We start from the raw sequence: 12,934 nt of genomic DNA on the forward strand, positions 1-12,934 counted from the left end.
CGTCGACGTCACCATCCGACGCTGGTCACGTGACTTTGCAGGCGTGAGAGAGAGACCGACACGGAGGAATTGTATTAGGCTACAGCAACCATGTCCGCGATTCGGACATAGTACGAATCCCATCCGATACCTCACAGGGAACCCTGTATGAACGGGATACTACAAGGGGTGAGCCTTCGCAAGATTTTTTTTACTTGGCTCCTCGCTACCCTGATCACTATACTGAGCGGAACTGATATCAACTAAAGGTCTGTACCTTAATACATAATCCTGAATAGGATAAAAGTGCATTTGCCACCGGAATTATACAGATGGTCCTGTGTGCTGAACTCTGTACTGCGCTATATTTATATTACCATCTGATCACTGTATTATGCTGAAGTCACTACCAACTTCCAAAACACTGTATTTTGACTTCAATGAAACACAATCCTAACTTGGATGGAATTGATTGTTTCTGTAACCATACAGACGGCATGTTGTGTTACAATTTGCATTATCTTGCATTAACATCATAACAGTGAGACGGACATATCTGTACATTCCAGATATTTACTGCTTTGACAGTCACCATCACGCAGTACACAGCAGTCACTGCATTCCAGCCAATTACCAAGTCTACATACTAGGGCCTGTGGGAACATTAATGGGATCCACCTCAAGATACCCGTGATCTACTCTCCAACTGATTGCCCATAGATACAATTTGAGGGATTGAACTCTGTATAGGCTCCATTGATCAACATCAGGTGCCATCTGTCTACCATTAACAAAGGATGGGAAGTCAATACAATACCAATTGATGAACTCAATTTATTAACGTATTGCTGCAGCTACAATTTCCAAAATTTCTTTATCCTCCTCTCCCCCCCCCCCCAGGGCTCAGCCATTGGTGAGTGCACTTATTGGATTCAATGGTCTGGATGTCAGGTGACACCACTTGTCCCTGACTATATTTTCACACTATATTCCCCATCCAGTACCCAATAAATTATATGATTACCATAGTGCCGACAACCAATGACTGACCCCTGCTAGTCCGGACAGTGTTGTGACTTTATGTTGTCCATTGTATGTCTTGTATGTTGCGTGTGTTCATGGTTAGATATCCCTTGATTAATACCATGTTTTATTAGACTTTACTGCGTATTTTGTATCTATCCTTTTGAAGACGATTTAAAATTGAAAATAAAACTTTTGATACTCCAATCAATGAGTTTATATTCATAAGGATTCAGATCACCAAGTGTGGCCCATAGTAACCCCTTTTTTTCATGACCTCATCTGAGGTCACTTTCTGCCTACCTAATCTTTCTTTCCTTTTTTACTGAACGGGTCACCACCTTTGGATCGGATCACACTGTGATCCGCGGATTGCCACGGCTCCGGAGCTAGGCCGAAGCCGCGGCCTTTCCTAATGTTACGGCGGCGGCTCCGGAGCTAGGCCGAAGCCGCAGCCTTTCCTAATGTTATGGCCGCGGCTTCGGCCTACCTCCGGAGCCGCCGCCGTAACATTAGGAAAGGGCGCGGCTTCGGCCTAGCTCCGGAGCCGCGGCCATCTTGGTACACCCAGCGGCGGCCCTCCTCTGTTTACACCCACAGAGGAGGAGCCCGCACTCGGACACACCGCTCGGGGAGTGCCTGTCGGTACTAGCTGAGGGGGGGTCACTGTACTGAGGAGGGGTCACTGTACTGAGGAGGGGTCACTGTACTGAGGAGGGGTCACTGTACTGAGGAGGGGTCACTGTACTGAGGAGGGGGGGTCACTGTACTGAGGAGGGGGGGTCACTGTACGGAGGAGGGGGGGTCACTGTACTGAGGAGGGGGGGTCACTGTACTGAGGAGGGGGGGTCACTGTACTGAGGGGGGGTCACTGTACTGAGGGGGGGTCACTGTACTGAGGAGGGGGGGTCACTGTACTGAGGAGGGGGGGTCACTGTACTGAGGGGGGATCACTGCTGAGGAGGGGGGGTCACTGTACAGAGGGGGGGGGGATCACTGTACAGAGGGGGGGGGATCACTGTACAGAGGGGGGATCACTGTACTGAGGAGGGGGTCACTGTACTGAGAGGAGGGGGGGGGTGTCTGCACTTAGGGGGGTACTATAGTTGGTGGGGAGGGGGGGGGGACATGTGGATATTACAGTGGGGGAGATTTTTTTTTTTTTTGCCGATCCGAAAAATGATCCGATCCGTGACTCCTGATCCGAGGAACGATCCGAACCGTGAGTTTTTTGATCCGTTGCACCCCTACCCTGTAAACAAAAATCTATCCCTAAGATTATTTGTGAATTTAAAATATTGTTTGCATGTTCTTTGCCTGCAAAAGCCTGTGTCGACAAAGTGCTAAGATTGCTGATTGTACCTTTTATCTTATGTGATGTGATCTGATAGCCTGTAGATTCTCTTAAGAGGACAGTGTTCAATATTTGTTTTATTATTTATATCACTATATAGTTAATTTTTTTTTTTTTTTACCACGTCAGACTCGACCACAGCAACAGACTTGCTCATGATTTCATTTATTCATAAATATCATCTCTTCTTCGGTTTCGCATCATTTGTGGTTTTCCATATACTATTTTATATATTTATCTTTTGCCTCCTTCGTTTTTTTCCCCTCCTTTTTCTTTCTCCCCCCCCCCTTCTCCTTTCTTTTCCCCTTTTCTTCTTTTTTTCCCCCTTTCCCTTTATTATTATTAGTTTACGTATCAGATTTAATTATAGACAAAACCCTCTCTCCACTCCCCTCCCCCCCTGTCCTCTAATGGTTTGTTCCTTCCTCTTTATTCCTCTATTTTTTACACATATTCCTCCGGTGATTTAACCACTTCTCTACTTTGGGTGTTTTTCAGATTTGGTGTTTACAAGAAGACTAAAACATTTTTTTTTGCTCGAAAATTACTTAAAACCCACAAACATTATATATATATTTTTCTAATACCCTAGAGAATAAAATGGCGATCATTGCAATACTTTTTGTCACACCATATTTGCGCAGCGGTCCTACAAGCGCACTTTTTTTTTGAAAAAATTCACTTTTTTTAAATTAAAAAATAAGACAGCAATACATTTGGCCCAATTTTTTTATATATTGTGAAAGATAATGTCACGCCGAGTAAAATGATACCCAACATGTCACGCTTACAAATTGCGCCCGCTCGTGGCATGGCGTCAAACTTTTACTCTTAAAAATCTCGATAGGCGACGTTTAAAAAATTCTATAGGTTGCATTTTTTTGAGTTACAGAGAAGGTCTAGGGCTATAATTATTGCTCTCGCTCTAACAATCACGGCGATACCTCACTTGTGTGGTTTGAATGTTGTTTTCATATGCAGGCGCTACTCACGTATGCGTTCGCTTCTGCGCGCGAGCTCGTCGGGACGGGGCGCTTTACATTTTTTTTTTCTTATTTTTTTTTTTTTATTTTATTATTTTTTACACTGAAAAAAAAAATGATCACTTTTATTCCTATTACAAGGAATGTAAACATCCCTTGTAATAGAAAAAAGTATTACAGGTCCTCTTAAATATGACATCTGGGGTCAAAAAGACCTCACATCTCATTTAGACTAAAATGCAAAAAAAAAATAAAAAATTTAAACTCATTTTTTCAAATGACAAAAAAAAGTTTCTTTAGGATGCTGGGCGGGACTGACGTTTTGACGTCACTTCCGCCCAGCAGAGCTATGGGGACGGGTGGGGGCGATTTTTCCCTCACTCGCTTCCCCAGTCAGCAGCCGAGCACACGCGATCTCCTCCGCCGCTACCGACGGCTCCGGGGGGGGCCCTCTCCCGCCGCCGATCTCGCAACGAATCCGCCGCGGAGACCGCCGTTATCGTTAACAGAACGGCTCACACTAAAGATGGATACCTCGGTTGTGGCAGCAGCTGCTGCCGTTACCGAGATATCCATCTTTAAAGTGAGGCCGTATATAGTCGTACAGCGGTTTGGAGGTGGTTAAAGTCTTTCCACTGTCTCCATTTTTTAATATGTTTATTAAGTTGGCCCACGTCACAACTACATAGATATTCCATTTTGTTGTAGTTTTCCACTCTTTCAAACCATTCTTTTATATCTGTTTTTTTTTATACTTAGCCAATTTTTGGGTATCAATCCTTTTGCGGCATTTATTAATGGTGGGATTAATGTTTTCCTATATCTTATGTTTGATTCATGGAACACACAAGCTTGTATACTATTAGATATCTTTTCTCCAGTTATTACTTCCACATATTCCCGAATTTCCTGCCAGTATTCCTTTATCTTTGGACAGTTCCACCATATATGTGTAGTTGTTCCAATCTGTCCACATTCTCTCCAACACAATGGGGTTTTGTCTTTATTATATTTATGAATCACTTTGGGTGTCCTATGCCATCTCGAAATGCATTTGTAGTTCAATTGTATTCATATCAGTTGCGGTGTTATGTACGGATGCTGCTATTTTTTCAACTTGTTGATCCTCAAATTTCTTGTTTATTTCTTTTTCCCATTTCTCTATGAAGTATGGTTTTCCTTGTAGCTCTGACTCTGTCAGAATTTGATATACTCTTGATATCACATGCTTTACTGGGGTTTGCATAGAGCATAGTTTTTCTAGTGCAGTTAATTTCTTTTTATCTCTTATGGGTGTGGGTATTGATTTTATCAGATGTTTTAGTTGTAGATATTCCCATTCGTTGATATCCCACCTGTTTTTTTCTTTTATCTCCCAAGAGTGTTTTTATCTTTCCCTGTTCTGTGATGTCCTTTATTTGTGCAGTCCCCATTTTTTCCCTCAACCGGGTCCCTTTCCCCGGTATAAAAAAGTTTGTTTCCGTGAGTAAAATTAAGGGTGAATTATAAGTCCATTTATTCTGTCTGTGTATTAAATCCCATACTTTGAAAACATTCTTTGTTAGTCCGTGCGTGTCTACGTCCAACACTCTATACTTTCGTGGTATCCATACATTTTTGTGAAGTGCTGTTTTACTTATAATAATTTCCATTCGGATCCATTTTTTTTTCATTCTCTCTGTGTTTATTTCCCCATTCTATCATTTGTGCAATGATCGCGGCCTTGTAATATCTAACTATATCCGGTGCTGCTAATCCTCCGTGTTTTTTTCCTCTTGTTAATGTTGCAAAGTTTACTCTCGTTTTTTTGTTTTTCCATATATATTTTATCAACATTGTTTTAATGGTCTTAAAAAAACTGTGGAATGTCTATGGGTAACATCTGGAATTTATATGTTATTTTTGGGAGGGTAGCAATCTTAAAAGAGTTTATCCTTCCTAGCCATGAAAGTGGTCTTATGTTCTTTTTTAGGTCTGATTTTATCTCATTTAGCAGGGGGATATAGTTGGCAAGATACAGGCCATCTAGTGTAGGTGTCAATTTAACCCAGGGGTTGACAAATTTGCTTGGAATCTAGGAGCCAGCTAAAAAAGTTAGGAGCCAGAAAACGCGCCCCGTCGCGACGAGCTTGCGCGCAGAAGCGAACACATACGTGAGCAGCGACCGCACATGTAAACGGTGTTCAAACCACACATGTAAGGTATCGCCGCGATTGGTAGAGCGAGAGCAATAATTCTAGCCCTAGACCTCCTCTAACTCAAAACATGCAACCTGTAGAGTTTTTTAAACGTCGCCTATGGAGATTTTAAAGGGTAAAAGTTTGACGCCATTCCACGAGCGGACGTAATTTTGAAGTGTGACATGTTGGGTATCAATTTACTCGGCGTAAAATTATCTTTCATAATATTAAAGAAAATGGGGATAATTTTACTGTTGTCTTATTTTTTAATTAAAAAAAGTGTAATTTTCCCCCCAAAAAAGTGCGCTTGCAAGACCGCTGCGCAAATACAGCATGACAGAAAGTATTGCAACGATCGCCATTTTATTCTCTAGGGTGTTAGGATAAAAAATATATATAATGTTTGGGGGTTCTAATTAGAGGGAAGAAGATGGCAGTGAAAATAGTGAAAAATTACATTAGAATTGCTGTTTAACTTGTAATACCAACGGCCACCACCAGATGGCGCCAGCTTACACATCTGGTGGTAATAACTTGTAATACCAACGGCTCACCACCAGATGGTGCCAGCTCACAAAAAAAAAAAAAATTTTTTTTTTTTTTTTTTTGCCCCCCCTTCCAAGCCAAGTCGCCAGGACCCTATTTCTAGTCGCCATGGCGACCTGGCGCCCGGGATTTGTCGACCCCTGATTTAACCCCAAGATACGTCAACTCTCCTCTCACCCGCGTAAATGGATATTGTTTTTGCAGGATACGTTTTTTTTTTTCTCCACCCCTATATTCTAAATTTCTGTTTTTATAGGATTTATTTTGAAGTTCGAAAGTTCTCCGTACTTTTTTATTTCCTTAGCTATGTTTGGCAAGGTCACCCTTGGGTTATTTATGTACATTAAGATATCGTCGGCGTAAGCCGCTACCTTATGTTGTTCTTCGCCTATTCTCGCCCCTTCTATATTTAGTTTTTTTCGCAAAGATGCCAGTAAAGGTTTAAGCGTTAATACATATAGAAGTGACGAGAGCGGGCACCCTTGTCTAGTCCCATTGTGCATTTCAAAGGGCGCTGACATCTTGCCGTTAACCTTAACCATTGCCGTTTGTCTACTGTACGGGTTTTGTATCCAATGTCTAATCTTAGGTCCCATTCCCAGATGTACCCTGTCAAATGCTTTCTCAGCGTCTATTGACAGGAGTAAGACTGGGGACTTTCCACTCTCGTTTTTCTGCAGTAGTAATATAGTTTTTAGACTATTGTCTCTCCCTTCTCTTCCGGTGTATAAACCCCGTCTGATGCAGTTCAACCCAGTCTGGCATTAGGTTCTTTAGTTGGGTGGCTAGAATTTTTGCATATAGTTTTGTATCAGCATTTAGTAGTGCTATAGGCCTATAGCTAGAACATAATGTCTTGTCTTTTCCAGGTTTTGTTACTATAGTGATATGGGCCTTTAAAGATTTGCATCGTATTTCCTCTTCTTCCCCTATTTTGTTAAAGTAGTCACATAATCTCGGGATCAACTGGCTCTGAAATTTTTTTATAGTATTTGATGGTGAACCCATATGGTCCAGGACTTTTACCTGTAGGTGTTTCTTTCAATGCTCTTATAATTTCCTCCTGCGTAATTACTGCTTCCAAGGCTGTCAGGCATTCTTCCTGTATTTTTGGCAATTTCGCATTCTTTAAATATTCTTGTATTTTTTCTTGCCTCTTCTCCTTGTGTATATCTTCTTTTCTGATTGCGTATAATGCACTATAGTATGTTTGAAATGCAGTAGCGATATCTACGGTTTTGTTCACCATTTCTCCTTCCGTTCTTTAAATATAGTTTTAATGACTTATTACGCCCTAACATTTTTGCAAGGTATTTTCCAGGCTTATTTCCTCCTTTGTATCTGTCTTTTCTAGGTCTATTAAACTCCTTTCTTGTTTCCTGTTCCATAAGATCTTTCAATATTTCCCTTTTTAGTATTAAAGCTCGTTGGGTTTCCTTTTCCACATTTATTTTATGTCTTTGTTCCAGGTCATGTATTTCTTTTAAGATTTTTTGCATATTGGTTTCTCTTTCTTTTTCCTAGACCCAATAGTTATCAATTGGCCCCTAATAATGGCCTTGTGTGCTTCCCAGATTGTTGCTGAGCTTACTTCCGATGTATTTTTGGTCAGGAAATATTGGTCAATTTCTATTTTTATAATGTTCTCTACTTCTTGATCTTCAATTATATCTTCGTTTATTCTCCATGCTCCTCTCCCCGGCGCTTCCCTTTTTAATTTTAACTTCATTGTCTTTAAGATCTCTAGAAAGTATTTTTTAGGATTCTTATTAGTACAGTATACATTTGCCAAGGTATATTTTATGCCTGATATAGTTCCGTTCAGGAACAGAAATCTGCCTTCAGGATCCACCTTTCTATCCTCAATCACAAAGCCAATGTTATTTCCAAAACCTATCGCCACCCCTTTCACCCTTTTTGTAGGGGAGTCTCCATAATACCATGTAGGGAGTTTCTTAGAACATAATTTAATGTTGGCATCCAATGCCAGGTGGGTCTCTTGTAAGAATATTATTTCTGCACCCATTCTTTCTGCAAGGAGACCCTTGCTCGCTTCCGCTCTCCAGACACTCCTCTGCTACTAGTGAGTCAGCTTGCAGATCGCAACGTCTGATGGTTCGGTCATCCAAGGCTCCGGGATCTGAACTACAGCTATGTGCCGTTCGTAATCCATTAGAACAAACACCAGGCAGGCTGTATGTAAGTTCAAACAGGAAGACCTTTATTGTAAGTACACAACACACTTTTAAACAGAATTTGGAACATCCCGCCCCCAACAATCGCTTTCCTATTGGTCAATTGTAAAGTACACGTAGTCCTCCTTAGCCATGCAAATGAGGACTTGAAAATGAGTCAGCAGGGATTGGTCCGATAGCTTGAATGGAGGGACTGTTATGTGTAATAAGACAGAAGCCTCAGGGGGCAATCAATGTACACAATAGCCAGACACAGAACAATGGAGCCGTCTGGAGCTTTAAGACAGGGAAGAAGACCCCCCACTGTGTAACAGCTTTCAAGGAGGAACACTTCTGCATTCCAAGACACTTTCTATTTCCCGTAGCACCATATGTCGCTTCTGTGGAGAGTTTAACCCTCTGACATTATACGTTATAAATTTTATTGAATCCTTTTTCTTCCTTTCCTCCCTTTATGCAAGGATGGAGAGACCCCAGGCCCCGTTTTGCATCAGGGGTCTCTCCCTCCTACCACCTCTGGAGATGGCAGATCGACTGGAAATTCTCTTTTTTCTTCTCTTTTGGACAAACCATTTTTCTCCCTCCCCATTATTCCCCCCTATACCCTCCCCCCAGTCCTCCCCATTTCCCTTGCGCTCTTCAGATGGTCTAGACCCATGGTCTTTCAGCAGGTTTTTATGACCTTTCCTGGCCTACCTGCTAATTTACACCGAGGTGGCGTACTGTCTGGCGCTATTGCCTAGCTCCTTTGTATATAAGGAGATGGCTCAAGAGCTCTCCAGAAGTCCAGGTCTTCCAGCCCCCTTTATTCATTTAATATCTGTTTCTATTCTATTCTCCCTACCTCCCGCCCCCATTGCTCCTCTTGAAAAAAAAAAAACACTTTTACTTTTCCCCCATTATGTCTTCCTCCTGGAGACCAAGTGCCACGGTTCCTCATCCTGCGTTTCCTCTTCTTGTCTCAAATTTCTTCCCCTTAAAGCCTCTGGCACTGGGATTTCCAATTTTCCACAGAACTCCTGTACTTCTTCCACGAACCAAAATGGTATGTCCATTTTTCTTGCCAATCAGACATGCAGGGAACCCCCAATTATATTGAATCTCATGTTCTTGTAAGGTTTTCAACGAAGGTTTTAGCGTCCATCTTCTTCTTAAAGTGTCTTGCGATAGATCCGGGAAGATTTGTAATAGTTTTTCTTCATACTTTAATGGTGGCTTCCCCTTGATATTTCTCCATACTTGATTTTTTTCCTCTAGTTTCTCGAACCTTACTATTATGTCCCGTGGACTTTCTGCTGGGATTCCTATGGGTCTCCTTAATCTATAGACTCCTATTTTTATAGCATGTGTTTCTAAGTTTCCCAATAGTGGGTTAAATATTTTCCCCAATATTTCTACCAGATCTTCTCTCTGGGAGTTTTCAGGGAGTCCTCTTATTCGCGGGTTCTTTCTCCTGTTCTTATTTTCTTGTTCTTCAATTCTATATGCTTGTTCTCGCTGTTCTGTTCTTAGAGATCGTATTTCTCCTTTTAGCTCCTTTATTGTAGTTGTATGGGTGTCAACTTTATTTTCCACCTTTTCCACTCTTGTAAGTAAATGTCCCACATCATTATGTATTATAGCTATTTCTTTTTTTAGCGAGCTTTCTAGACTCTTCAATGATTTCTCCAGAAGTGCAAACATATTTTCCATATCACATTTAGTTGGGAGTTGACCTTTTCTATGTTGTTCCTTATCTTTTTCTATCTCCCCTTCTATTTCAACCTCTATTTCTTCCCGAGAGTCTATATTTGGACTTATTTCTAGGGCTGTTTTATTCTGAGCCTTGTTCTCTTTTTTCTCCTTTACTTCATTTTGCCACCCTTTAGTATTCTGTTGTTTCAGAAATCTGGTTATTTCCACTTAGTCCTACTGTCACATACTTGGTCATGGGGCCAGGACTTAGACTTAAACGGGGTGACTTCACCACAGCTCCTCCTCTTCCTGATCTTCCCCTCATACTGCCTATAATCACACAAAAAAAAGGGGGGGGGGAGGGATTAGTCCTTGGTATTGATATTCTACTTATGGTTATTTTCCTTTATTCCAATTTTTATAGTTATACGATCCACATAGTATTCTTGCTGTGTCTCATCAAGTCCCTCAAAATGCAGTATTTCTGTAGCAGTAAAAAAAAAAGGGCCCCTCCTTTGTTGTATCAAGTGACAGTCTCTCTCCAATAGAACACTTTTTTAAGTCAGTTCAATTCATTTATGTCTAACAAAGTTGGAGAGAAAGAAAAGGACAATACAAAGATTTTCAAACAGAATTTCTGGGCCGATGTACGAGGGGAGATGCTCATCACTTTCTTCCTTTTCCTATCTCCCCTTACCTGTCCCTTTTGATCTTCAGTTCCACAGTATATAATAAGACTTGTTTAGTGACCTTGGATCCAGTTCTCATCACAAATTATCAGAAACCGTATCGGAAAAAAAAGGAAGTGTGACCAGGCTCTCCACTCCAGCGTTCCCTTTTGGCAACAGACCTAGATGTCTTATCAGTCCGAATTTAACAATACCCCCCCCCAAAAAAAAGGGGGGGGGAGGAAAGAATAAAGGAGCAGGGTGATTGTTTTTTCGCTGTAGCCAGGCCCCAAACAGACAATCTCCTATAATTGCAAAAAAAAAAAAAACCCCGGCAATCAGGAGACTGACAGTCTACTGGAGAGGTTCAATTTAGACTTAGGAATGGCACCACTATTATCCCACTTCAGTATTTTGGGGGGGGGGGGGTTCTCCATAAACCATAGGGGCCAAAGACAAAAGAATAATTACTTTGTTAACACAAAGTTATTTTTTCTTTTCAGCCCCAGAAAAAAGAGAAAGGGGCACCTCAGTACAGTCTCCCCACAAGGGACCAGTATTAATTCCAATACAGGAGGGGGCAGAGGCAATTTTCGTATCCCACCCACTCTCCACTGTCTTCCCCACCTCCTCTCCCCCCCCCCCTCGTACCAAGGCTTGGCTGCCGTTGGCTGATCTTGGCGGGGCAACTTCGGCTTCCCTGGGTTCAGGTCCCGGCCGCCTTCGGCTGCTTCCGGATGTCCTCGGCCACTCTCGGCGAGGTGCCGTGGTCCTCAGCACGCTTCCCGCCTGTCACGACCCCCCCCCCCCCCCCCCGCTCACCACCGGTCTCAAGCCGCAGACGAGCCGGTCCTCTCCTCTCCTCCAGAACCGCCTCGATCCTCCAGACAAAGCCAGATACCGCCGCACACAACACGAACTTGGGGGGGGGGGACGGACTAAAAGCTAGTAGCAATCTCACAGTAACAAGGAGCAGGCATGTAGGGATTTCAAGACCCGTACATTAGGGGGCTGGGATCCTGGAGCTCACAGCGAGCACCTTCCTAGCGCCATCACCAGACTCCTCCCTCCACTGCGCTACTCTCCTGTGGCTGCTTTTTAAAGAATATATAGTTAAAATTTACATTTTTCCTTGCTTTTACCTACAATTTCTGAAGGTTTCTTGTTTGTATTTTGGTGTTTCATGGTAAAATATATTTCCTATACACACTGTGATAGATTATATGGCTCATGTCGTGCATGTGATTCTTGGGTCCTGTAAAGTGGTTTCACACCCGTATCTATACCCAGTGGAACAAATTCTCCCACATAAAGCTGTACCTGTGTATTTGCAGCCATTTGTTCTGTACATCTTTGTAAAACTCATGGATGAAAAGCATTTGTCAGACTCACGAATCAGGGGGTGGAGAGCTGCAGTTATACACTGTACAAGAGCTTTTAGACCCCTTTCAAACTGAGACACTTTTCAGGCATTTAAGCGCTAAAAATAGTGCCTGAAAAGCGCCCCTCATGCCTCCCCAGTGTGAAAGCCTGAGTGCTTTCACACTGGGGCAGTGCACTTGCGGGATGGGAAAAAAAAGTCCTGCAAGTAACATCTTTGGTGCAGTGTGGGAGCGCTGTATACAGTGCTCCTACACTGTCCCTGCCCATTGAAATTAATGGGCAGCACTTTCAAATCGCCTGAAAAGCGCTGCAACACGGGCCCTTTCAACCCTTTCTTCGGTCACTAAAACTAGCAATGCTTTGCCACTAATGGACCCCTGCCCCAGTGTAGAAGTACCCTTGAGCTGATTGGAAAGAAGGGGCAGAGCTGAGGCTGTCAATTGGCTGTAGCTCTTGGTGTCAGGAAAATTTGTCAGAAGTGACAAATGCAGATAACAGAGAAACTGGACAACAGAGAAAAATGTCACTTAGTGCTTTGGAGACAGGCAAGTAAACACTATATAAATATGTGCTTTGTTCAGATTTCATGTGTGAGGTTTACAACCACTTCAAGTTAGAAAGAAAATTGTTTCTAATTTGGATCACTAAAGAGGAGGAAATAATTAATCAATTAAGTCAACATAGGAGGATAAGTATAGAGGCTCCCCTTAAGGAATTTTATTTGGGAGTCATAAGAATGGGAACAGGGGTTTTAAAGAAAGGTTATAGTCACAAAAGAAAGACCACTAATAAGGAAAAGGAGAAGGACACACCCAATATTGTTTTTTATTTTTTTTTATTTGAGGTGGTTATGAAACTTCTCCCCTTCGCATGGTAGGGGGGGGGGGGGGAGATAAGGTGATGGGGAGTCAATGAGGCACGAAACAAATAATTTTTTTTTTTTCACTAA

The 12,934-nt window shown here is 42.2% G+C and overlaps 1 protein-coding gene across 2 annotated transcripts in view; it reads left to right on the forward strand.

The window, feature by feature from the left end:
• Positions 1-12,934, forward strand: part of DDX47 (DEAD-box helicase 47) — a 502,328-nt gene that overhangs the window by 234,931 nt on the left and 254,463 nt on the right. The gene's annotated exons all lie outside the window — the stretch shown is intronic.

This window comes from Rana temporaria, chromosome 7 (genome assembly GCF_905171775.1).
Source record: "Rana temporaria chromosome 7, aRanTem1.1, whole genome shotgun sequence".
In the NCBI taxonomy this organism is placed as follows: Eukaryota; Metazoa; Chordata; class Amphibia; order Anura; family Ranidae; genus Rana; species Rana temporaria.